At 36.9% G+C, this 24,612-nt stretch overlaps 1 pseudogene; it reads right to left on the bottom strand.

Moving 5' to 3' along the window:
- Positions 1-24,170: 24,170 nt before the first annotated feature.
- On the bottom strand, positions 24,171-24,289 carry LOC145283875 (5S ribosomal RNA; annotated as a pseudogene).
- Between the last annotated feature and the right edge of the window lie 323 nt (positions 24,290-24,612).

The raw sequence follows: 24,612 nt of genomic DNA on the forward strand, positions 1-24,612 counted from the left end.
AAGAAAGTAATAAGGAACGCAAGAGAGTTGTATGCTCAATCTGTTAAGTCCAAAGTAGCTGAGCAGCGGCTTGGTTCCCACCAGTTTTGGCAAATAGCAAACAGAATCCTGAACAGAAGCGTGTGCTCCATCCCAACTATTATCAATGGACCTGAGGTAATCTCGTCAGCATCAGACAAAGCCAAACTCTTTGTCAAGAACTTTGCAGCTAATTCTACCCTTTGCGACCAAGACCGCCAACCCCCAATATTTCCTCTTGTATCAGAAAACACGCTATGTGATATACGTATATCTGTACGTGATGTTGCCAAGCTAATCAAAAACCTTGATTCCAGTAAAGCAACTGGCCCTGATGGTATTCCAATTATAGTACTCAAAAAACTTCAACCTGAACTAGCGCCCATACTTACAAAACTGTTTAAACGTTGTCTTAAGGAGAATAGTTTCCCATCTCCCTGGAAAATCTCATCAGTATGCCCTGTATTTAAGAATTCAGGTGATCGCTCATCCCCCTCTCAGTACAGGCCAATAAGTCTCCTGTGCGTCATGAGTAAGTTGCTAGAATCTGTATTAAATACAGAAGTAATCAAACATCTCAACAAAAATAACCTTCTTAGTGACACTCAATATGGTTTCCGTTCTGCTAGATCTACAGCAGATGTCCTTACAGTTATATCGCATAGGATTAGCAAATCTCTCGATGGTGGCAATCTTTCTAGGGCAATTGCTCTTGACATATCTAAAGCCTTTGATAGGGTATGGCATAAAGGTTTACTTCATAAGATCGCTAGCTATGGTATAGCTGGAAAAGTCTTCTCAATTATTAAATCATTTCTTTCTGATAGGTTCATAAGAGTAGTAGTTGAGGGGCAAAAATCAGAAGCTCACAGTATTAATGCCGGTGTCCCTCAGGGATCCATCCTGGGCCCAACTCTTTTCCTGATCTACATTAATGATCTTCCAAATCATATCCTTACATCATTTGTAGACATTTATGCTGACGACACTACCATTTATGGTACCACATCTAAGACAGTAAACGACCAAGTTCTCTCCAATTCTCTCTCCTCTGATCTTGAGCACGTAGTACAATGGGGAAAGGAGTGGCTGGTTACTTTTAATGCATCTAAAACCAAGCTTCTCTCTTTACATCATCAACATTCTAATCCACATTTGTCATCAATTGAAATGAATGGCTCTCGTCTTCAGGAGGCCTCAAGTTTTGACAAGCTTCTGGGCTTGACCATTACTCCTGATCTTAAATGGAACACGTATATCAAATCTGTTGCCAAGGCCGCTGGAAAAATGGTGGGATCTTTCTATCGATCCAGTAGATATCTCACTGCTGATGCTATTCTCTATCTATATAAGAGCCAGGTACGTCCAAGGATGGAATACTGTTGCCACATCTGGGCAGGAGCTGCTAGAAAGGACTTGTCCTGCATTGATAGAGTTCAAAATAGACTTCGTAGCCTCGTAGGAGATGTCCTTTTCTCCTCCTTGCAACCTCTATCTCACAGAAGAGATGTTGTGAGTTTGTCTCTGATGTATCGTTATTTTCATGGAAAGTGTTCAACTGAGCTTCAATCTATGGTCCCCCCTCGCCAAACTTTCACAAGAAACACTCGTCTAGCTGTAAACACTATCAATAATTTCCCCCACTCTTTATCTGTGCCTAAACCTAAACGTAGATTCCATGAACAAAGCTTCTTTCTTAGAACTGCACGCCTGTGGAATTGTCTTCCGTTTTCCTGCTTTCCGGCTGACTACAATATGGTTTTGTTCAAGTCTAAAGTAAATAAGTTCTTGATGAGCCGTTCCATATAAGTTATTAAATTTACCAAATTTTCATTACTAATGATTACTATATTGACCAACTTCTACTGTACACTCTTTAACCCTTATCCTTGAGTGGCCTCTGGGCCTTGATAATGTGGTGATGCCTTTGTAAAAAAAAAAAAAAAAAAAAAAAAAAGAAAAAAGCTAGCTTCATAATGAACACCGAAGTAAAAACGCCATTTTAGTTATGTTGGTATTTGAGTTCATAACAAAAATAAATTCTATGATGCAATTTGGCACATGGGTGCATAGCTATAAACTTCCAATCGAAAGTTTATAGTCATTATTACAATTAATGAATATTACACAAATTTAATCTAACATATAAAATAAAGTCAGTCAGGTCTTATAATTTAGATCTAATTAGCTTCGCTTTTGGTACATCGATATTTGATTCCACGTAGCCACTTTTCCTATTTCATGTTTTAAAATCAGCCGAATTTTTCCATTTATACCTAATCGCAACTGGAACTGGAAGAGGAAACAGATTCTTGCCTTTTGCTTCTATCGTCAAGCAAAGTTTCTTTCCAATAACTACTCGTCTGTGAAATATAATGCCTCGAGGCTGGTTCCCAACTGATTTCTGTAACGTTGTTAGCGCAGTAACACATAATTTCAGTTTATGTCGCAAAGGAGACTAAGAATAGGAAAGAACTTCAATTCACTTTTTCTTTGTAACAATATTTTTCATCATTGTTACAGCCGTGACATCACCCACGTGACATCACCCATGTGATATCGGACGTTCTCCACATCTCTTATGTGATCTCGAACGTCCTCCACATCTCTCATATGATATCAAACGTTATCTTGTTCCGTGCACCACAATCTCTAACCTGATTGTTGTTCTCTTTTTATCGTAGTTTTTTTTTTCTTTACCGGTGATGTCATTTTCAGGTCCAATGGTTTTCAGGTCCAATGGTGTGTGTGTTTTCCTTTTCCTTCTAGATCATTGCTGTTGGTTGAGGTAGAGCTTTTTGTCCTGTGTAATTCTATGTGGTCCACTCTCACAGGCTTTGCCTTCTCTCTTTAAGAGGGAGTTAGTTTACTGCTAATCGTTTGAAACGCCCCTACCAGGCGCTTTTTGCAAGCCAGTGCTATTCCTTTAGAGTGCTGGCTCTTCAATTCCACTTTCCAATCCTTGCGTCATATCATCCCGCCGTGGGACAGAGATAAATATTGAGTTAATTTAGGTAATGCTTATTTGGCGATGAGAGTATGTACGTTGTTCGAACTAAATCCTATTTTGTTGTGGTGACTGTTTGTAGATAAGCACTGAACTTGTTTATATAGTGTGGCGATCAGCCCCAACGGACTGGGGTCATATAGTTTACGACTTTTTTTCAGAGATTTGATGTAAATATTTTTATCCTTTCTGATTGAGTGGAAAAAAATAATTCTCTTTATTTGAATTTGAATTTAGAGCTGATTTTGTACCAAAATATTCCTGTTAATATTTTTCTAGTGTTAATGGCGTGATTCTTCTGCACTTACGTTCCTTAAGGGATAGGGTTAGGATTAAACTCAATGGGTACAAAATAATAAGCGCGCGTTTCTTTTTTAATTTGAGCTGGTTCGAGCAAAATAAACGACACCCAAAACCAAATTTATTCAGAAAAAAATAGGTGTGGGACGGAGGGGGGGGGGCTAGGACAAAGCCACAAATGGTAATCGCGTATTTATGACGGGTCACCACAAAATAAGGGTGATTACCTGCTGAGAAGAAAAGTGATCCTTGAAGATTTGATTACTTAGCTTCCACGCGTTTTTATATGCCCTCTGTTTTTTGCTATAAACTCTTTAATGGTCGTTAAAAATATTAGGAGATGTAAAATACCCCCCCCCCTCGATTTGTGTGGGGTGAGTGGTGGGGTCAGGATCAGTGCTTTCAGGTGAAAGGGGGCATTTCACTCTGCTTTAATTAAAACCAACTGGAGCGGGAAAACGTTCTTATGGAAAGTAAATTGATTTAATTTTTTTTCTGTTCATTGGTGGAGACGGAGTAGGAGGGGGGCTCGTATCTTTCATTCACCTAATTTATAAAACTTACTTGTCTGTCTGTCTGTCTCCATATTTTCAAACTCTATCTCTCCCAAAACTAAAAGTCGCAGAGCGGCACTAGGGATCTCAAATGATTGGATTTTTTTTTATGGGTCTTTAATTGGTTAAAATAGTTTTTAAGGGGTCAAACATGGATCAAAATTGAAAAAAAAATCGTTATAAATTTTGTACATTCATCTTAATTTCTTTTTAATTTTTTAATCCGTTCATATGCGTGTCATGTTGGTACAGTGGTAACGTCACCAGCTTTGAATGCTACAGTTTTACTTTTGGTTTCGATTCCAGCTGATGGCACCCAAATACTTTTTTTTACTTTTGAAATTACGATTCTATAATAATATATATACGAAATCTGGACAAATAAAAATATCATGTTTAAGCGTATTTTCCGACCGGGCAAAGCCGGGCGCTCACTCCCTTCCCGGTAGTTAACTCACATTTATGCGTTTTAATTTTTTCCATTTCTTTTTTTTTTAATCCACTTTTCCTTTCCTTTTTGCACTGTTGATGTTTTATTCCTCTCTTTCTCGCGTTATTTCTCTATTTCAACAAAGTCACTTTTCTTCTTTCTTTTTCGTTCTTTCTATTTTTTCTATCTGTGTTTTTATTAATTAATTCCACCTATTTTTCTTTTATTCTTTCTTTACTTCATTTTTCCTCCTTTTTCTTCGTTCCTTCTTTCTTTCCTTCTTCCTTTCTTTCCTTTTAAATTTCCGTTATTTTAAGTTTCTTAAGGTTTATGTAATTATATTTACTCATTATCTTTTTCTTTTTTTGTTTCTTTCTTTTTTCTTTTAATTTATTGTACTTTCTCTTTCTTTTTATTTCTATTTCTTCTCTTTTTCTTTCTTTTTTTTAAAACTCTCTTTCTTCTCTTTTTCTATATTTTATTTTTTTCCAATTCGTCTCTTTCTTCTCTTCAGCTCTTTAAAAATTCATTCTCATGGGCTTCCTGTTTTTTTTTTTCTAAATTCATTCTTTCTTTCTTTTATTTTGATTCGTTGAGTTTCTTTAACCATGTGAACCCCGTACACACACACACACACACACACACACACACACACACACACACACACACACACACACACACACACACACACACACACACACATCTGTCTGCTCCTCTTTCCCTCTGTCTCTCTATTTTTTTGTCTGTCTGTCTCCCTCCTCTCTGGCACTCATCGTTAATCTTCCAGATAAAGTCTACTGCGGTTATAACCCAAGATGTAGGCTATATCTTTCCAGCAACCCGGATATGTTACAGGAATAACAATCATCTAGAAGGTTTCGTACTCGCTGACACACAGACACACAGACACACACGCACCACATCATCATCATCATCATCATCATCATCATCATCATCATCATCATCATCATCATCATCTCCTGTAGAGGTTGCTGCGTGTGTAATTGTGAGGCAAGTGTTGCGCAATCCCAACCTATTTTGAATCGGCACTGTTCGAGTCCAGTGACAAGGAGAAGTTCAGGACGACTGGAAACAACGCCGAGATAAGTGGAGAGCACACATAAGCAAAAACATATAAACACGCACGAGCGTGCACATACGTACACAAACAAACACACAAGCACACACAACTACCCATTCACCAAAGCCCATTCACAAACACATCCACGTATATCTTAAATTTGTATAATTATACTCTTTTTTAAAATAATGGATCACCACTTATCAAGATGAAAAGCCACTCGGTGATAAAATTAAGGAGACAGAATGATTGTCAGGTTTAAGATTGTAACGTTATCTAACACGTTGTAACCTCAGTCACGAAGCAGACAAGAAATAGAAAAGAACCTTAACTTGCTTTTTGTTTTTTTACAGCAATTTTTATTTCCTCATTCCACCACTTCTCGAATGTCATTCATGTCTCTCATGTGATCATCTTCTTGAACATGCGCTCTCCTTTTTATAGTCTTCTATTTTCCTTATCATGACGTCATTTCGCTCACAGTTCGGTATTTGCATATATGTTACTACACTCCTTCATATGTCGATAAAAATTCTTGACAAGAATTTAGAACCTGCTCCAAGGTTAAATAAAAATAAAAAACAACTGAAGTTCACAAAAACACGAACAGATTAATCCAAATATAACGTCCCCTTCATTTGACCTTTCTTTTAAACTTCTCTGAAATTCTTTGACTAAACTAGGTAGCATAGCCTTTTGCCTAGTCCTACAACTTATCTCTTCATTACTCAGCTCTATATATATTTTATATATATTTTCTATATATTTTCTATATATTTTCTATATATTCTATATATATTTTATATATATTTTATATATATTTTATATATACTCTATATATATTTTATATATATTTTATATATATATATTCTATATATATTCTATATATATTTTATATATATATTATATATATTTTATATATATTTTATATATATTTTATATTTAATCTATATATATTTTATATATATTCTATATATATATTATATATATTCTATATATATTTTATATATATTTTATATATATTTTATATATATATTATATATATTCTATATATATTTTATATATATTTTATATATATTTTATATATATATTATATATATTCTATATAGCAAAATTATTCGAAACGACACTAGTCAATCCAACCGTTGTTTTAGTCTCTGACCCCTTTTTGTCTCTTAACTGTTCAGACACTTTTGATGAGATTACACAGAACAATTACGGCCCATTTTGTCTCTTAACTGCTCAACACCATTTTGTCGAGATTATACGACACAATTCCGGTTAACACCTGACTCAAAGGGTTAGAGGCATTATCCATGCCGCGACATAATTGGATATCAACATATAATGCAATAATTATCGCAATTTCCCCTTTTTGTCACAATACGGTTTCACTTTATCATCTTTTATCTTTGGCAGCCTTTCTATCTAACATGAACACGCTTTAATCACACATTACTTCGAATTTCCACTATTTTCTAGGCTTTTTTTGTTTGTAAACCGAACCATAAAAAATCGAGTCACTAACCTCTGATAAATAAGTTACGTTCCATACCTGGGAAATTTTATTTGTTGCTCCAACTCCTTCAGACTGTCTACAGACAAATTCTTCGTAATCTGGATCCTCCATTTCTGACTCAATAGATTCTAAATACCTTAACTACTTAGTGGACACTTATCTTTCTACCACAGCAGCAACATCTTTTTTCTCATAAAGTGCTTTAGCCTCATGATCAGAGGATAATATTCCGTTATCATCAAGTGTCTTACTTGACCACCAAGCGATTTCACTTGCAATTAAATTTCAAAGAGAACTTTACATATTACTTTTGTGTTCGGTATTAGATTTATATGAATTCAAGTAACAAAATACGAAAACACACACACACACACACACACACACTTTTAAAAACTTACGAATAAGAACCAATTTATAAGTCGTTCAGCATAGCCTGTGCGAAGAAGTTTTTAATTTCTTATTTAAAAAAGTAAAAATAATTTGTATTTATTATATTTAACAATCTTTTTTCACAATGGCCGGGTGAATAATCAGTTATAAACGACACAGCAGTTTAGAATAAAATTGTTGCTACTTTTATAGAAATAAAAACAAAGATTTTTATTAGTACTTGACAAAAAACATTTATTGCATTTTCACCCCAAACAAAGCACAGTACAACTTTGATGTAGAGGACTACTATCTGTGACATAATTTGTAGGGGTACTAAGTAGGGAGTTGAGCAGCAAGATATCTGTCGACATTACACTTGAACTTCTGCATGTCAGTACAGTCAGGGAAACAGAAACCCGAAAGGAATTCTAAAGTCCTGCAGTCCTAGGGAAGAAGCTATTAGAGTAAAAGGCTTTCTTGCTCTTAGAGCAGAAGCAGTAGATGATCTATCTATCTATCTATATATCTATCTATCTATCTATCTATCTATCTAGTGATGGGTAGACAACAGAAATTTGAAGTAATATTTCGACAGGTTATCAAAATTTTTCAAACTCTGTGACCAGTTAGTTTGCACCAAAAAGTATCCGAACAAGTGATCAGACATGACGTGTTGCATGTCATGTGTTCTTTTTTTTTTTTTTTTTTTATTCAATTTTCACCCCAAACAAGGCACAGTGCCACTTTGAAGCAGGGGGCTACTATTAGGGAATTAATTAGCGGGGTCATTATGAAGGGAGAAGAGTAGAAAGATGTTTGTTAACATTACACTTGAACTTCTGCATATCATTGCAGTTGGGAAAGCAGAATCCCGGAAGGGAGTTCCAAAGACCCGCAGTTCTGGGGAAGAAACTATTGGAGTAAAGGCTTTCTTGCACCTAGGGATCTCCACTGTAAAGGGATGAGACTTAGTAGCTTGTCGGGTTTGTCGGGGGTAGTTACGTCGGGGAGGTACAAGTGTTTGCAGTTCGTCAGAGCATTCACCATTAAAGTATTTGTAGAACAGGCAGAGGGATGCAACATCTCGTCGATGGGACAGAGGTTGAAGCCTAGATGACAGTTCAGGACCTATCAGGTTGGCGACTCTTTTTTGAACCCTGTCCAGGAGCGAGAGACAAGCAGCAGATGCACCAGCCCAGATGTGACAACAGTACTCCATACATGGGCGAATGGTTGCATTATAGAGGTATAGGATACTGGCAGGCGTAAGTAGTTTTCTAGCACGGTAGAGGGAGCCAACCTTCCTTGCAGCAGCCTTGGCAATGCTCTCAATGTATCCATTCCAGTTCATATTCCCTGTAAACGTTAGGCCGAGGAGTTTAAAAGAAGTACTTTCAGGCAATGTGTTCTTGGCCATTGCTATTGGTGGTAGAGAAGGTTTCTTGTAGTTATTAAAGGAAACAAGCTTAGTCTTAGCAACATTGAATGAGACCAACCATTTTTGTCCCCATTCCACTACGGATTGGAGGTCATCCTCTAGTGTTTCTGCCATTTTCTTGGATATGTGTTCATTTGTTTTCCCCTCATATCTGTTATAGAGAGTGGTGTCATCGGCAAATATACCCATCTCCGAAACAATATTATCAGGGAGGTCGTTTATGAATATCAGGAACAATAGAGGTCCAAGGATAGACCCCTGAGGCACTCCCGCATTTATGTCATATTGTTTGGATGTACGTCCGTCGAGGACAACTTTGATTTTTCTATTACTTAAGAAGGATTTAATTACGTTATGAATTCTTCCAGTGATTCCATATGATCTAATTTTCCTTAGAAGACCATCGTGCCATACCCTGTCAAAAGCCTTAGATATATCAAGGGCCACCGCTCTACCCTCCCCTGTTTTATCCAATGAACGGTATATACGTTCAGAAACTACAGTTAAGATATCTGCTGTTGAACGGGCTTGCCTGAATCCATATTGTTTGTCAGTCAGGAGTTTAGCAGCTGTTAGGTGCTGGACTAGGACTTGATTTACTAAGGACTCAAATATTTTGGCGAAAAGCGGGAGGAGGCTAATGGGGCGATAATTTAGTGGGTCAGTTCTTTCACCAGAATTCTTGAAGACTGGTACCACAGAGGCGGTTTTCCAGCAGTCGGGAAAACAGGATTCGTTAAGGCATTTATTGTAAAGTTTGGACAGAACTGGAGCAACCTCGGCAGAGCATTTTTTTAATAGCACAGCCGGGATGAGATCTGGTCCACATGCTTTAGAGGTGTCTAGGTTTTTTATAATAGCATGTACCTGAGAAGGGGTGATTTTCAAATCGTCAAGTGTGGCGTCTGTTCGCAGAGGAAAATCAGGGAGTGAGTGGTGTACCGAGTTCAGTGTGGAGTTTGAGGCAAACCGACTGGCAAGCAGATTAGCCTTGTCAGTTGCCGTGCAAGCAACCTCATGATTGTTTGTTAGTGGGGGAATAATTGACTGTCCATTATTAAATACGCTGTTGTAGATTTTCCAAAAATCCCGGGTTCCTAATTTCTGTGCTTCGATGCGCTTTCTGGTGGTTTCAGAGTAATCTGACTTAGCTGTGTCTATCACTCTCTTACAATTATTTCTAGCTTCTATAAACTTCTGTTTATTTGAGCTGGACTTATGTCGGTTGAATCTACGGAACGCATGCTGTCTTTGACAAATGGCAGCTGCACAAGCAGAAGTAAACCATTGGGGGGAGTGGGGCTTGCTATAGTATTTCCGTGCGGGAACATGTGCTTCAATAGCAGTTTTGAACCATTCAGTTGTCTCATTTGCACACTGTTCCACTGGAAGAGTAAAGATATTTTGCCATGGGGCATCTCTGATGAGCTCCCTGATGGCTTCCCAATCAGCCTTTTTGTAATACCTCATTGTTTTGAGTTCTGGGTTGTACAAGCATTTTGTGTTGGATTTCAGATGCCAAGAAGGACAGATGGCTAAAATGTGCCTCCCCATGAGGTAACAGAAGTCTCAGAATGGAGACATAAAAAGAACCTCTGCTTTGACAAAATACCTGGGAGTAACTAAAAATATATATAAAACAATCATTCGTCTTGGGTCCGTTTTGAAGCGTCTTTGTTACAAGAAGTTCCAGCTTCCCCAAAGATAATTGACGAATCCTCCAGACAGGGCCAAAAGGCAGAGGCGGCCAACAGTAGTGACAGGTATGTCGTCAATGGAATCACGGGCTGTAAAATAGACATTAAGGATCTAAGGGCAACAGTCCGTTACACAACATACATACATACATACATATGGTCCGTTTATGATAAGAACATGACAGATATTTAGAAATGCCACGTTAAACATTCAACACACCATGGTTCAACTATATACACATGTACGTTAATGTGGTACAGTATATATGTGGTTATATACCACCATGCAACTCCCAATATATAACAATACATCTAGGGATTTCTACTGTGGTGGGTGCGATTTTGCTGCCTGTCGAGTTTGTCAGAAGTATTTACGTTGAGGGGGAACAAGGGCTTGTCGTTCGTTGGAGCACCTACCATAAAAATACTTGTAAAACAGGCAGAGGGATACAACATTTCGTCGATGGGACAGCGGTTGAAGCCTAGCTCATAGTGCGGGACCTATTAGGATGACGACACTCTTTTGGACCCTGTCTAAGAGGGAGAGACTAGTAGCAGATGAACCGGTCCAAATGTGGCAACAATACTCCATACATGGGACCTATTAGGTTGGAGACTCTGTTTGGAACCCTTAACAGGAGTGAGAGACTAGTGGCAGATGCATCAGCCCAAATGTGACAACAATACTTCATACATGGGCGAATGGTGGCCTTGTACAGGATACTTTCAGGCGTAAATAACTTTCTAGCGTGGTAGAGAGAACCCACCTTCTTTGCAGCAGTCTTGGCAATGCACTCAATGTATCTGTCCCAATCCATGTTCCCCGTGAACGTTAAGCCGAGGAGTTTAAAGGAAGTACTTTGGCTATTAATGGTTGAGAAGGTTTCTGTCAGTTATTAAAGAAGCTTAGTCTTGGCAGCATTGAATGTGACCATCCATTTTTGATCCCATTCTACCACAGACCAGAGGTCCTCTAGGGTTTCCGCCATTGCCTTGGATACATGTTCATTTGTTTTTCCCCCTGTTTGTCAGAGCGTAGTGTCATCAACAAATATACCCATCTCAGAGACAATTTTATCAAGGAGGTCATTTATGAATACTAGGAATAATAAGGTCCAAGGATCGACTCCTGAGGTACTCCCACATTTATATCATATTGTTTTGACCATCAAGGATAACTTGAATTGTATTCTTACTTAAGAAGGATTTAATTATATTAATTATTCATCCAGTAATATCGTAGGATCTGATTTTCATAAGACCGTCATGCCGTAACCTGTCAAAGGCCTTAGATATATTGAGGGCTACTACCCTAGCCTCCCCTGCTTTATCCGATGTATGATATATACGTTCAGAGATTACAGTTAGGATATCTGCAGTAGAATGGCTTGCCTAAATGCATACTATTAGTTGGATAGAAGTTTAGCAGCTGTGAGGTGGTGGACTAAAGCCTGATTAATTATGGCGAAAAGAGGGAGGAGGCTAATAGGGCGATAATTTAATGGGGAAGTTCTTTCGACGGAATTCTTGTAAACTGGTACTACAGACACAGTTTTCCAACAGTCAGGAAAGCAAATTCATTAAGGCATTTGCTGTAAAGTTTGGAGATAACTGGGTCAACCTCAACGGATCATTTTTTTACAGTACGGCCGGGATGAGATCAGGTCCACATGCTTTTGAGGTGTCTAGGTTTTTTTATGATATCATGTACTTGAGAAGAGGTAATTTTCAAATAATCTAGTGTGGTTTCAGTCCGCAGAAGAAAATTAGGGAGGGAGTGGTTTGCTGGGTCCAAAGTAGAGTTTGAGGCAAACTGACGGACAAGCAGACTAGCCTTCTCGGTTGCAAACAACTTCAAGATTATTGAATAGTGAGAGAATTGTTGATTGCCAATTATTTACTATACTTTGTGTGTGCGTTTGGTTTCTTGATCCGATGAGGGAATGTGATGGGTCTAGCGTGTTAGGTACAAGTTAGTGTTAAGTTCATGCTTGCATGGCTTCTTGCTTTCAGCCAACACCGCTTGCACTGCTTGCCCTGGAAGGGTACGCCTCTATAAAAGGTGCGGTAAGCAAAGCTCATCCAAAACCATCTGACTGTCAAACCGTGGGAAGTGGATCTCCAATCCAGCAGTAACAATAGGAGAAGAAATAACAACACTCAAGACTTGAACATCGTTACATGGAACGTCAGAACCATGCTCGATACGGACTTGGGTGACAGACCACATAGAAGAACAGCACTCATAGACTTGGAGCTTGAAAATACAAATATCGACATAGCTGCACTGCAGGAGACAAGACTCAGCGGGGAGGGCCAACTGAGAGAAGCAGAAAGAACCTAGTTCTGGAAGGGCTGTCCTGTAGATCAACCCAAAAAGAGCTGGGGTCGCTTTTGCGATCAGAAATGCCCTAGCCAGTAGACTCGCAGAAAGCCCCAGAAGAGTCTTTGAAAGAATAATGTCACTGCGAATCACCACATCCCATAACCGTAACATCACCATCATCAACGTCTATGCACCGATAATGACCTACCCAGACGAGAAAAAAGTTTGAACTGGCAATTACGAACACTTACTTCCAACATTCAGATAACCATTACTACTCCTGGGAACATCCCAGGTCAAAGAGACGCCATCTCTTGAACTATGTTATCACAAGAAAGAAGGACCTCAAAGATGTCAAGAACATAAGAGCTATGCGAGGACCAGATTGCCAAACGGACCACTACTTAATCAAGACTACCTTCAAGTTCACAATAAAACTTGTGTACAGCAGAGCGACAACGAAGCGCAAGAGAAGGCTAAACATATCAAAGCTTGGAGATAGAAAATGGCAAGATAGACTACAACTTGCTATCAACTCAGCATTAGAACAACCATCGATGATTCTGATTGACCAGAACAAATGTGGGACTTGCTAAGCACGCCTGTATTCTCCGCTGCAGCAGAGGTACTTGGTTACACAAAAAAGTGGAACACAGACTGGTCAAATGAGAATGATCAAGAGATTAGAGATGTAATAAATGAAAGAAACCAAGCATTAAAATCAAAGCTAAGCAACCCAACTAGAGCAAACCAGAAGAAGCTGAAACAACTAAGGGAAATGGAAAAAACCTGGTGGCTGAAAAAAGCTGAAGATATGCAGAGGCAAGCGGAGGAAAACAATTCTGCAGGTTTCTTCAGCGGAGACCTACACTCTGCATAGAGAACACGTAAGGAGATTGGAAGCCATCCAACAGAGACACCCGAGAAGGATCATGAAGATCAAATGGAGTGACTTTATACCAAACACGGAAGTTCTCAGGAGAGCAAACCTAAATAGTGTGGAAGCTACTCTTGCTACTATGCAACTACGATGGACCGGGCTCATTACTAGAATGGAAGAAAACCGAATTCCAAAGATGATCTTCTCCGGGGGAACTGGAAAATGGAACCCGCAAGGTAGGAGGTCAGAAGCTTCGCTACAAAGATGTAACAAAGCGGCACCTGAAGGCAATGAACATCAATGTCGAGAGATGGGAGGAACAAGCCAAAGAAAGTGGTTGGCGGAACAGTCTCCACAAAGGAAAGAAAGAAATCGAGAGAAAGATTGGAGAAGCCTTAGAGCTGAGACACTATAGACGACACAACTCTGGCACCCACATATGCAGTGCCTGTGACCGGATGTTTCACACAGAAATATCTTGTCGAACTCAGGAATGTTTCTATCGAACTCGGGAATTTGGACGGAATTTCGAACGGAACCGTTTAGAAACATAAAATAAATAAATAAATGAATGAAAAAACTCAATATTATTTTGTTATGAAAGAATGTATTCTTGCTCCAAATCCCCCCTGGCCCATATTAAAAAATAAAAACAGAAAAATCTGTATAATGTACGTTCGTGTGAAAACGAAAATATCATATTCCAAAAATTACGTAAATTGGTTAAGTAGTTTTAATATTAAACTAGCCTGGGTGCCCGGCGTTGCTCGGACGCTTGGAGGCAGGCAGGCGCGAACTCATACTACGAAGGAGGCAAAGAGCGTGAAAAAAAACCCTGACGTGTTTGCTGTTACGCCCATCACCAAACTGGAAGTGACGTGGGTTTAAATTAAGGCTAGACAAACAAAAAGAGGGGATGACTTTCGAAAATATCAGTGAAAAAAGCGACCCCTCCCTGTAGAAAACTGCCCAGTTGAGGGTGAAGGAATTAATGTTTTGGCCAATTTTTCGATATTTGGCGTCCGAAGGGTCGAGCTTCAAAATGATACCGATCAAATTTTACGAGTATTGAAATAGTGAAAGTGATGCACGCCATTTTGAAAGAATCTCAATAAATAAAATGGCTATAGCTCGACACTGATTTATAATTAGTATGTATATGTTGTAATGCCTACGGATTCCCATTAATTGCTTAAAAATCATTTTCTTAAAAAAATAAGCTACCTGATCAATTTACGTGCTTTTTAGAATATAATATTTTTCGGTGTTTTTTCCACTGCGTTTCGACCGTTGGCCTTCTTCATGCGTATCTCGAACTCGGGAACTGTTTTTTTTTGGTTTTACAGTCCCAAAAACTGATACATCATCGTCCTAGTGACACATGGTCGAGGCGACTAAGACGTTGGGACAGACATTGCAAGTCTCCAAGGTGCTGAGTTCAATCCTGAGCGAAAGCAGTGGCAATGACAACACAATGGCAGCGACAGCGATAGACGCAGCAGCAACAACGTTAAGCGGTAGCAGCAGGGACTGCCTGAATGGAACGAGAACATGGTACCCCGTAACAATAAAGGGGTAGGTTCGAAATTCCCCCCCCCCCAAAAAAAAAACAGTTCCCGAGTTCGAGATACACCTTAAGAAGGCCGAAGGATGATACGGCCGAAACGTAGTGGAAAAAACACCGAAGATGAGGAAGTAAGTCCGAAAAACGAAATCCATAATGAAATCACCTCATCCCAGAATTATAGACAATTAATATAATATTTTTCGTTTCATCAGGGGTACGTACATCATACATAGTTTGTAAGATAGGGAGAACTGGACAACAACCGAAGAATATATTAGCATATGTCAAAGTTTATAAATTTTCAAATGTAATTAAATTGGCAAAATAAAAAAAAAAAAAAAATCAAACTACAACAAAGTAAAATAAATAATATTATTAGTTGTGATCCAACAGGTCACGGGTACGTCTAATATATTGATAAAACTAGGAAGTTGCCCTTAAAAGTCCTAAAACCAGAAAAGGAGAAGAAAAAAAAAAAAAAAAAAATAGGCCACTGTCGTATTTTGGCAAATAAAGTTCAGTCTACTGACGCGTCTCTTCTTTCCTTCTTTTTTTTTCTTTTCTTTTTCTTTTAAAATTTATTTGTTTGATCGACTGACAGGCCGGAAATGCCAGATGTCGTTCTACAGTCGACTAGCACACCCTATCTCAAATGATCGGCGGTTCTTCTAATTGATGGCGATAAATGAGAGAGAGAGAGAGAGAGAGAGAGAGAGAGAGAGAGAGAGAGAGAGAGAGAGAGAGAGAAAGTAGTAGTAGTAGTAGTAGTAGTATAGACCTATATATGAATCTAGGGTGTTTGTCCAACATACGTTTTAACCAACTGACTTTAATGGGCAGCTGTTTTTTCATAGAGATGACCCCTACCTCTCTCCCAGACTATACGTGAAAAAAAAAAGAAAAAAAAAGTGAGATTAAACTGTAAATTCTAAAACCGGTCCTAAACCTCTTCAAAACTAACAGAGAAAGAGCCTTTTCCCTGCAGACTAAGAAACAGCTGTATGATGTTTAGTGTATTATTTCGATTGTTCGAACTACTGTTATCATCTTGGTTGTTATTCTCACAACGTTTCAACCGATGTAACCTTCGACTGTCTTCAAGTGTATCTTGACAAACTTTCTGTCGAACTCGAGAATCTGCACGAAATTCTGAACAGAACGTTTTATTTAATCACAACAATGACTGAGTAAGACGTCCTAAATAATTCACAATTGTATTTTGAGTGTCGCCCGCACTGAGGACTGAATCCTCAAACCCCGGAAGAGTGTAACTTACAACTGAATTTACTAAGTACTTTATCCACTACGCCAGGATTCCTTGCAAATTACTTAGAACTTGTTGACGTATCGAGAGCATGCTACTCCCATGGATTAAATAATGATTCCGTTCGAAATTCGGTGCAGATTCCGAGGAATGCAAATAACACCAATTCCTTTTAACTGTTGGCGTGATTCTTGGCTATATACAAAAACGCTATTGTCATTTAAAATGGCCACTACTAAGGCCAGGGACCACGCCACACATCCCTGTCTAACTGTTTTCTCCAATATTTCCACTTTTTTCTATTTGCTTATAAAATGAGAAAACAGATTTTCTACTTGCATCATTTCTAATGTTGATCGTACTTTTCATAGCTCTGAATAATAAATACAAAATGACCGCCTGTCTACGAAAAAAATGCTTTAATTCCTGTTTTCGTTGAGAAATGCATGAAAAAGGATTTTAGATTTTTTGGTTTGAAGGGGTTTCTCCGGAAATGATTTCTTCTTATGATTTGCATGAATGAAATATGTTTTTTGTCGTTTCTGCACAAAACAATTATCGAGTTACATTGAATTATTTGGAAATTCGAACATTTTTTAAAATAAATATTTTAAAATACCGTTGTTTAAAATATCACTCACAGAGAGACCCGACGTTACTCGGGATTAAATAATGATCCACGAATATTTCACACTCGCATATTTTTATTGCCATCGAAATCGGTGAAATCGCCATTTTTGTTTTTCAATCAAATCGATTGCCTACGTTAGTTAACGACCCATTGCGATGCGCCGAGAGGAAGATTCACATGTTTAAAGTTTAAAATGCAAAAGTCAAATATAATGCTTCAATTGTGTTCTAAATAGAAACATTCATTTCGAACGTGTCCCTGTCATAGCAAAGAACCTACTGTTGATTTTATATGTCTCGCCTTTCGGCTTTTGCGGCAATAAAACTTCTCAAATGCACTTGTGATGTTAGGCTGTGAAAAGTTTAATTTTGCTCCAAATCGCCTGTTCCTTCTTTCATTATTTCGATTATCGGTATTTATCAAATGCATTCCGATACAAAAACTTGCTAAGAACACTGCTAGGCACATAAAGTACATTCGTGTGAAATTTTATAAAAATTGGGCCAGCCGTTTCCGTGTCCATAGAGAACGAACTCATACATACACAGACACACACAAAGTTCTTTTCATATAATAGTAGAGATTATATGATTGAATAAGAATTTCAGAATAAAATAACATTTACGCGTTTCTAGAGGAATCGAAGGCAAACATGAGATATCCAAGCTACTTATGTGGCAATTACAATATTTATAGCGATTCCGATACAATTACCGATTTCGATGAAAGTGCCTAAAAGAACGCCGCTATAGCATAAGAAGTAATTATCCGTACAACTATAGTTTATAGTTATAGCAGGCCGCCCGGTATTGCCCGTAATGATTTTAAAAGTTAAAAAAAAAAAAAAAGAATGACTCGTGCGCTACTACCCAGAATCGAAACCAAAACGTTTAGCTTACAATTTACCTTTTCCTTTTACGCTAATGCCTGAGCTATGAAGACATGTTTTCTGCAAGGCTAAAAATTAAAACATAAACCAATATCTATTACGTTATGCATTCGTAATGCTGTCGTTCGACCTTCACCTGACAAATTTCATTATTTATAATGTTCACATTTTTGCACCGATTTTACCCTGCTAAAACCCAAATATAAAGTTTTGCATGGGTTCAAATACCTTGTATATTAAGTTTCATGTATGTAGACCAAAAACTGACAGAGGAGGTTGGTAGGCAATTTTTTTAAACAAATATATATACGCATATATAAATATATATAGAAAGAGGTTTGTGTTTACTATAACCTTTTTACGCAAATATTACGCCAGTATAAATCATGTAGAATATATGCATGAATATAATTATACGTAATAGTTAATCAAAGATGATCATCCCATAAGAAAACAGAAAAAAAACTAATAGGGAATTAATTAAAAGGAATGTTTAAAAGAATATGCAAATTAGCTAGACCTTTTGCGGATAAATGCAATTTCACGATCTATATATATAACAAAGTTGTATTTTCTTTTTAAATAAATAGAAAAGGGTTTTTGATATGAACATCAACACACACACAAAAACTAAATTTATAGTAGTATCTCTATTCTAAAATTATATAAATGCAACTTTGTGTGTGTGTGTGTGTGTGTGTGTGTGTGTGCGTGCGAGTTCGTACCTTATATACTCCGAAATGGCTGAAGAAATTTTCTTTAAAATTTACAGAACTTTAGTATATAAGTCTGGGAGTGATCTTAGTTAAGTTTTGTCTCAGAATACCCCTGATAATTACTGATAATTGAAACCGTTATTTTAATTCATCTATCATCGGTAAAGCCATTTTTTCCATGTCGTCACTTAGCAACAATAATAGAACAACAGGCCGTGAAAATTCTACTGTGGGTGATAGTGTGTTTTTTTTTTGCACGTAAATTTCTTAATTTTTTTTCATTAACTGCAAAGAATTTTATAAGATTTGAAAATTTACGTTTAAATGACGTGGTTTTAAGGTTCAAACCTCGCACGTAAATTTAATTATTTTTTTTCATTAACTGGAAAGAAGTTTATATTAATAATTTTATAAAAGAAACAGTAGGTTCTCTAGAGTGCAATGTAGAATAACATATATTTTGAACTAAGTTACTGCATGGAGGCATGTGAAGCTCCTGCCGAGCGATTTCACGGATTTCGATGACAATAAAAATATAGGAGTGTGAAATATTCGTTGCTCATCATTCAATCCCGGGCAACGTCGAGTTGCTAATAGATAGATAATTATATTATAATTTAAAACACGAGGTTAGCAGAACAACCACGCGCGGATTTTATTTCTTTTTAAATAAACAAATATTCAAATTTTCGGCTTAATAGAAAGCCCTCATCAGGATTTTTTTAAAAAGAAAAATACAATACATTCTTTCTTTTTTTTTTCTTACTTGCCATGATGTCGTTTGGCACACTTTATTTGTCGAATATGGTAATGGTCTTTTATACCGGAAAGCCTCATACTCTAAGAGTGTTTTCCCACGAACTGCTTGACTTTGGAATTTCCTTTCCGCTTCCTATTTCCCTGATCGTACCAATCGGCATAAGTTTAAATGTAATATGAACAGACATATTGTTTTGGCAGAAAAAAGTGCAATCAACTAAAAATGTTGCATTCATTAAAACAATCAACTAATTAATGAATTCTAAGTCAATGGCGATATATCAAATGGACAAATAATAAAATTTAATATTTAAAAAAAGTTAACAATGCAAGGGAGATGAATCATGCTGACATAAATTATGTTTAAGATAGACATTTTCTATTAATAAAGTAACCAAATTTATTATCAAACATTATAAGTTAATTAAATATTATAATTATTTAATTAAATTAATAATTATATTAATTACGAAATAGAGGTTTTAATTAAAGTAAATGTTTGACATAAATAAATTGCAAGCCAGAATGACTCCCGAGTCAAAGTGTACAATAAACGGTGTTAGGTCAAAACTGATTCATGATATTACAGACTTCCTGTTTTTCTTATAAACCTACGTAATTAAATAAGTATTAAAGAAATTAATTAAAAGATCTGTACTGATTCTTATTTAAAATAATACTTTAACAAAAATAAGTTTTATTTTTTTTTCAGAAAATAAAATAAAATAAGCTTCTGTACTACACTATGTCTAGTTAATTCTTCGCAGTTCATCATAATTTTGTCGCTTGTTGCCAGTTAAATATAGTTTTATCACTTGTTAACAAATAAATATAGGTTAGTTATCCGTTAAAAGTTAAATATACTTTAATCACTTGTTCACAGTTAAATATAGTTTTATCACTTGTTAACAAATAAATATAGGTTAGGTATCTGTTAAAAGTTAAATATACTTTAATCACTTATTAACAGTTAAATATATTTTTATTGCTTGTTAACACTTAAATAGTTTTGTCATTTGTTAACAGTAAAATACAGTTTGTTAACAGTTAAATAAAGTTTTATTGCTTGTTAACAGTTACAAATAGTTTTATTGCTTGTTAATAGTTAAATATAATTTTTTCACTTGCTAACAGTTGAATATAGTATTGCCATTTTTAACAGCTAAATATAGTTTTATTGGTTGATAACAGTTAAATACAGTTTTATTGCTCGTTAACAGTTAAATATAGTTTTATTGCTCGTTAACTATTAAATACAGTTTTATTGATTGTTAACAGCTGATTACAGTTTTTTCACTTGTTAACAATTAAATATAGTTTTATTGCTTGCATAAAGTTAATCAAAGTTTTGTCAGTTGTTAACAGTTAAATATAGTTTTATTGCTTGTAAGCAGTAAACTATAGTTTTATTGCTTGTTAACAGTTAAGTACAGTTTAATTCCTTGTTAACAGTTAAATAAGTTTTATTGCTTATAATCAGTTAGATATAGTTTTATTGTTTGATAACAATTAAATATAGTTTCATTGCTTGCAAATAGTTTAATACTGTTTTATTGCTTGTTAACAATTAAAAATATTATATTGCTTGGTAACAGTTAAATACATTTTTATTGCTTGTTAACAGGTAAATAGAGTTTAATGGCCTGCTAACAGTTAAATATAGGTTTATTGCTTGTTAACAGTTTAATACAGTTTTGTCACTTGTTAGCAGTTGAATATAGTTTTGTCACTGGTTAACAGTTAAATATAGTTTTATTGCACGTTAACAGTTACATATAGTTTTATAATATGTTAACAGTTAACACAGTTTTATTACTTATAATCATTTCAGGGTAGTTTTATTGCTTGTTAACAGTTAAATATAGTTTTGTCACTTGTTAACAAATAATTTTTTTTTATTACAGTTTCACCCCAAACAAGGCACGTTGCCACTTTGGTGTAGGGGGATACTATCAGGGGCAGCAACTACTGGGGTACTATGTTGGGATTTGGGCAGCACGTTACACTTGAACTGCTGCATGTCAGTACAGTTGGGAAAGCAGGGACTTGGAATGGAATTCAATGTCTAGCGGTTCTAGGAAAGAAACTACGGGAGTTGAAAGATCTTTTACATCTAGGGATCTCTACTGTGTGGGGTGGGATTTAGCTGTCTGTCGGGTTTGTCGAGGGTGTCTACGTCGTGGGGGCGCAAGTGTCTGCAGTTCGCCAAAACATTCACCATTAAAATACTTGTAGAACAGGCAGAGGGATGCAACATTTCGTGTATGGGACAGAGGCTGAAGCTTAGATGCCAGTTCAGGGCCTATCAGATTTGCGACTCTCTTTTGAACCTTGTCTAGGAACGAGAGACTAGTAGCAGATGCACCAGCCCAGATGTGACAGCAATACTCCATACATGGGGGAATGGTGGCCTTATATAGGTACAGGATACTTTTAAGTGTCACTAGTTTTCTAGCATAGTAGAGAGAGCCTACCCTTCTTCGCAGCGGCCCTGGTAATGTTTTCAATGTAATTGTTCCAACTTATGTTTTTTGTGAACGTTAGGCCAAGCAGTTTGAAAGATGTACTCTCAGATAAAGAGTCATTGGCCTTTGCTATTGGTGGCAGAGAAGGTTTCTTGTAATTATTGAAGGAAACCAGTTTAGTCTTGGCAGCATTGAATGTGACCATCCATTTTTGTCCCCATTCCACTACAGATTTGAGGTCATCCTCTAGTATTTTTGCCATTTCTTTAGTTGTGTGTTCATCTGTTTTGCCTGTTATAGAGTGTGGTGTCATCAGCATATATAAACATCTCAGAGGCAATTTTGTCGGGGAGGTCATTTATGAATATTAGGAATAATAGAGGTCCAAGGATAGACCCCTGAGGCACTCCCGCATTTATATCATATTGTTTAGATGTACGACCATCAAGGACAACCTGGATTTTTCTTTTATCTAAGAAGGATTTAATTATGTTAAGTATTCTACCAGTGATACCGTATGATCTAATTTTCCTGAGGAGACCATCATGCCATACCCTGTCAAAAGCCTTAGATATATCTAGAGCTACTGCTCTGCCCTCCATCACTTTGTCCAGTGAATGATATATACATTCAGAGATTACAGTGAGATGTGTGCTGTGGAACGGGCTTGTCTAAATCCATATTGTTTGTCAGTCAGACGTTTAGCATCTGTAAGGTGATGGACTAGAGCTTGATTAATTATGGTCTCAAGTATTTTGGCGAAACGTGGGAGGAGGCCAATGGGGCAATAATTTGATGGGTCTGTTCTTTCGCCAGAATTCTTGAATACTGGTACCACAGAAGCAGTTTTCCAACAGCCCGGAAAGCAAGATTCATTAAGGCATTTGTTGTAGAGTTTGGAGAGAACTTGAGCCTAATTTTCCTCACGAATATTAACTCTGCCGGCGACATCTTCGATGGAGCGTTTTCATTTGGCGTAATTCGATCAACTTGTAAAGACTACTGGAGCGCCTTTTCTGAGGGCATTCCTTTAGCCTTCTTCAGGGCTCTTTTCAGCGTATCTCCAAACCTCTCTGCCTGACCGTTCAATCGGGGATGATAGGTTGGCGTCGTTATGTGGCAACCTGGAAATCCTCACAAAAGCTTTTAAAATTTGCTGAAGTTAATTGTGTGCCATTGTCGGAGACTAGACAATCGACCACCCCAAACCTAGCATACAATTCGTGTAGGCACTAATTGTAAAATCCGTCGTTGGACTTTTTCATCAGAATACCTCGGGCCATTTTGACCATAAGAAGTATTTGCGAGACATGCTTTTTAGAGCGACACATTTTTTAACATTGCTTGTATTTATAGAGATGAAAAACTTTTTCTTTTGTACTTACTGAAAACCTATTATCGTTGATTCAGTAGTAGTAATTATCAACGTAATTGTTTTAGGATTTCTCTTTTAACTCGTACTTACACTTGTTGTAGTTTTTTAACAGCAATATAAGGCTCTTGACGACGTATTTGTAAAATCCTTTTTCGGCAAAAATTGTTGTCCTTTTTCAAAGTCTTTTTTATCCCGTGTTTGTGGATTTTTACGATCGAATGTTGTCCCCCCCCCCTCCAAACGCTGACAAGTAGTTTTCCGTTCTTCACTGAACTTTTGAAAGGAAATACTTTTGAAGTTTTGAATTTCCTCCGAGTGCAGGAAAAAAATATTTCAAATTTCCGCGTGTGTTCTTTTTTCTTGAATCCTTTTGGTCGTCAAATGTTGTTCTCAAATGACTGTTTTGTTTTATAGAGTGAGTCCTGGCCCGAATATTCGTCATCCAGTTGTCATAAACAATTGTTGTAGATTGAACAGGGATGTTCTTGAATCATCTCTATCAGCCAGTTGTTGTAGACCCGTGCTAGGGGTCACAAATGAAAGAAACCACAAGTAATGTAAAGTGTATAAATATATGTATTTATCATAAAGAATACAGGAGTCACTAAAGTGGTACGAGAGGAACGTGTTCGTAGCATGCGGTTAAACATGGTATGAATGTCTCCATTTAGTCTCTGAAACCAGTGGTAATCATGTGTGTGTGTGTGTGTGTGCGCAGTCAGAACCAACCCTATTCAGGGTTTAACCGGCTTCCTCCAAAGGAGGAAGTTTCATGGGAGTATGAAATTCACAAGCGGTCCCCAGTCGCATGTATATCTCCGTTAGGGGAGATGACGACGTTAGGTTTTTGCAACTTTTTGCAGGGAGGTGTCGACGTCCTCCTACATACAGCACCTGGTCTTCCCAAATTGGTCACCCATTTTAATAATGACCAGGCTCAATTTTGCTTAACTTCAGTGATCTGACGGGAACCGGTGTGTCAACGTGATTATGCCGTATATCAGTGGTAATCATAGGACTGGTTGATTCCACTTAGTTCTCAAATAGGGGTGATTTTGCAATTTATCTTTTAGCGTGTGATATAACAATATTCAATTACACATTACATTCATATATTGTAAACCAGTGATGAAATTAGCTTTTACTGTTAACAAGTGATACGACCCTTTATAAGAGATTAAAAAAAAACTAATGCAATTGTATTTAACTAGTAACATAAATATAAATATATATATATTATAAAACTATCTTTAACTGTTAACAAGTGAGAAAACTTTATTTATCTCTAAGCAAATGACATAACCATATTTTTCTGTTAACATAT

The sequence above is a fragment of the Euprymna scolopes genome, chromosome 1 (assembly GCF_053919585.1).
Source record: "Euprymna scolopes isolate OS-2025 chromosome 1, ASM5391958v1, whole genome shotgun sequence".
Lineage (NCBI taxonomy): Eukaryota > Metazoa > Mollusca > Cephalopoda > Sepiida > Sepiolidae > Euprymna > Euprymna scolopes.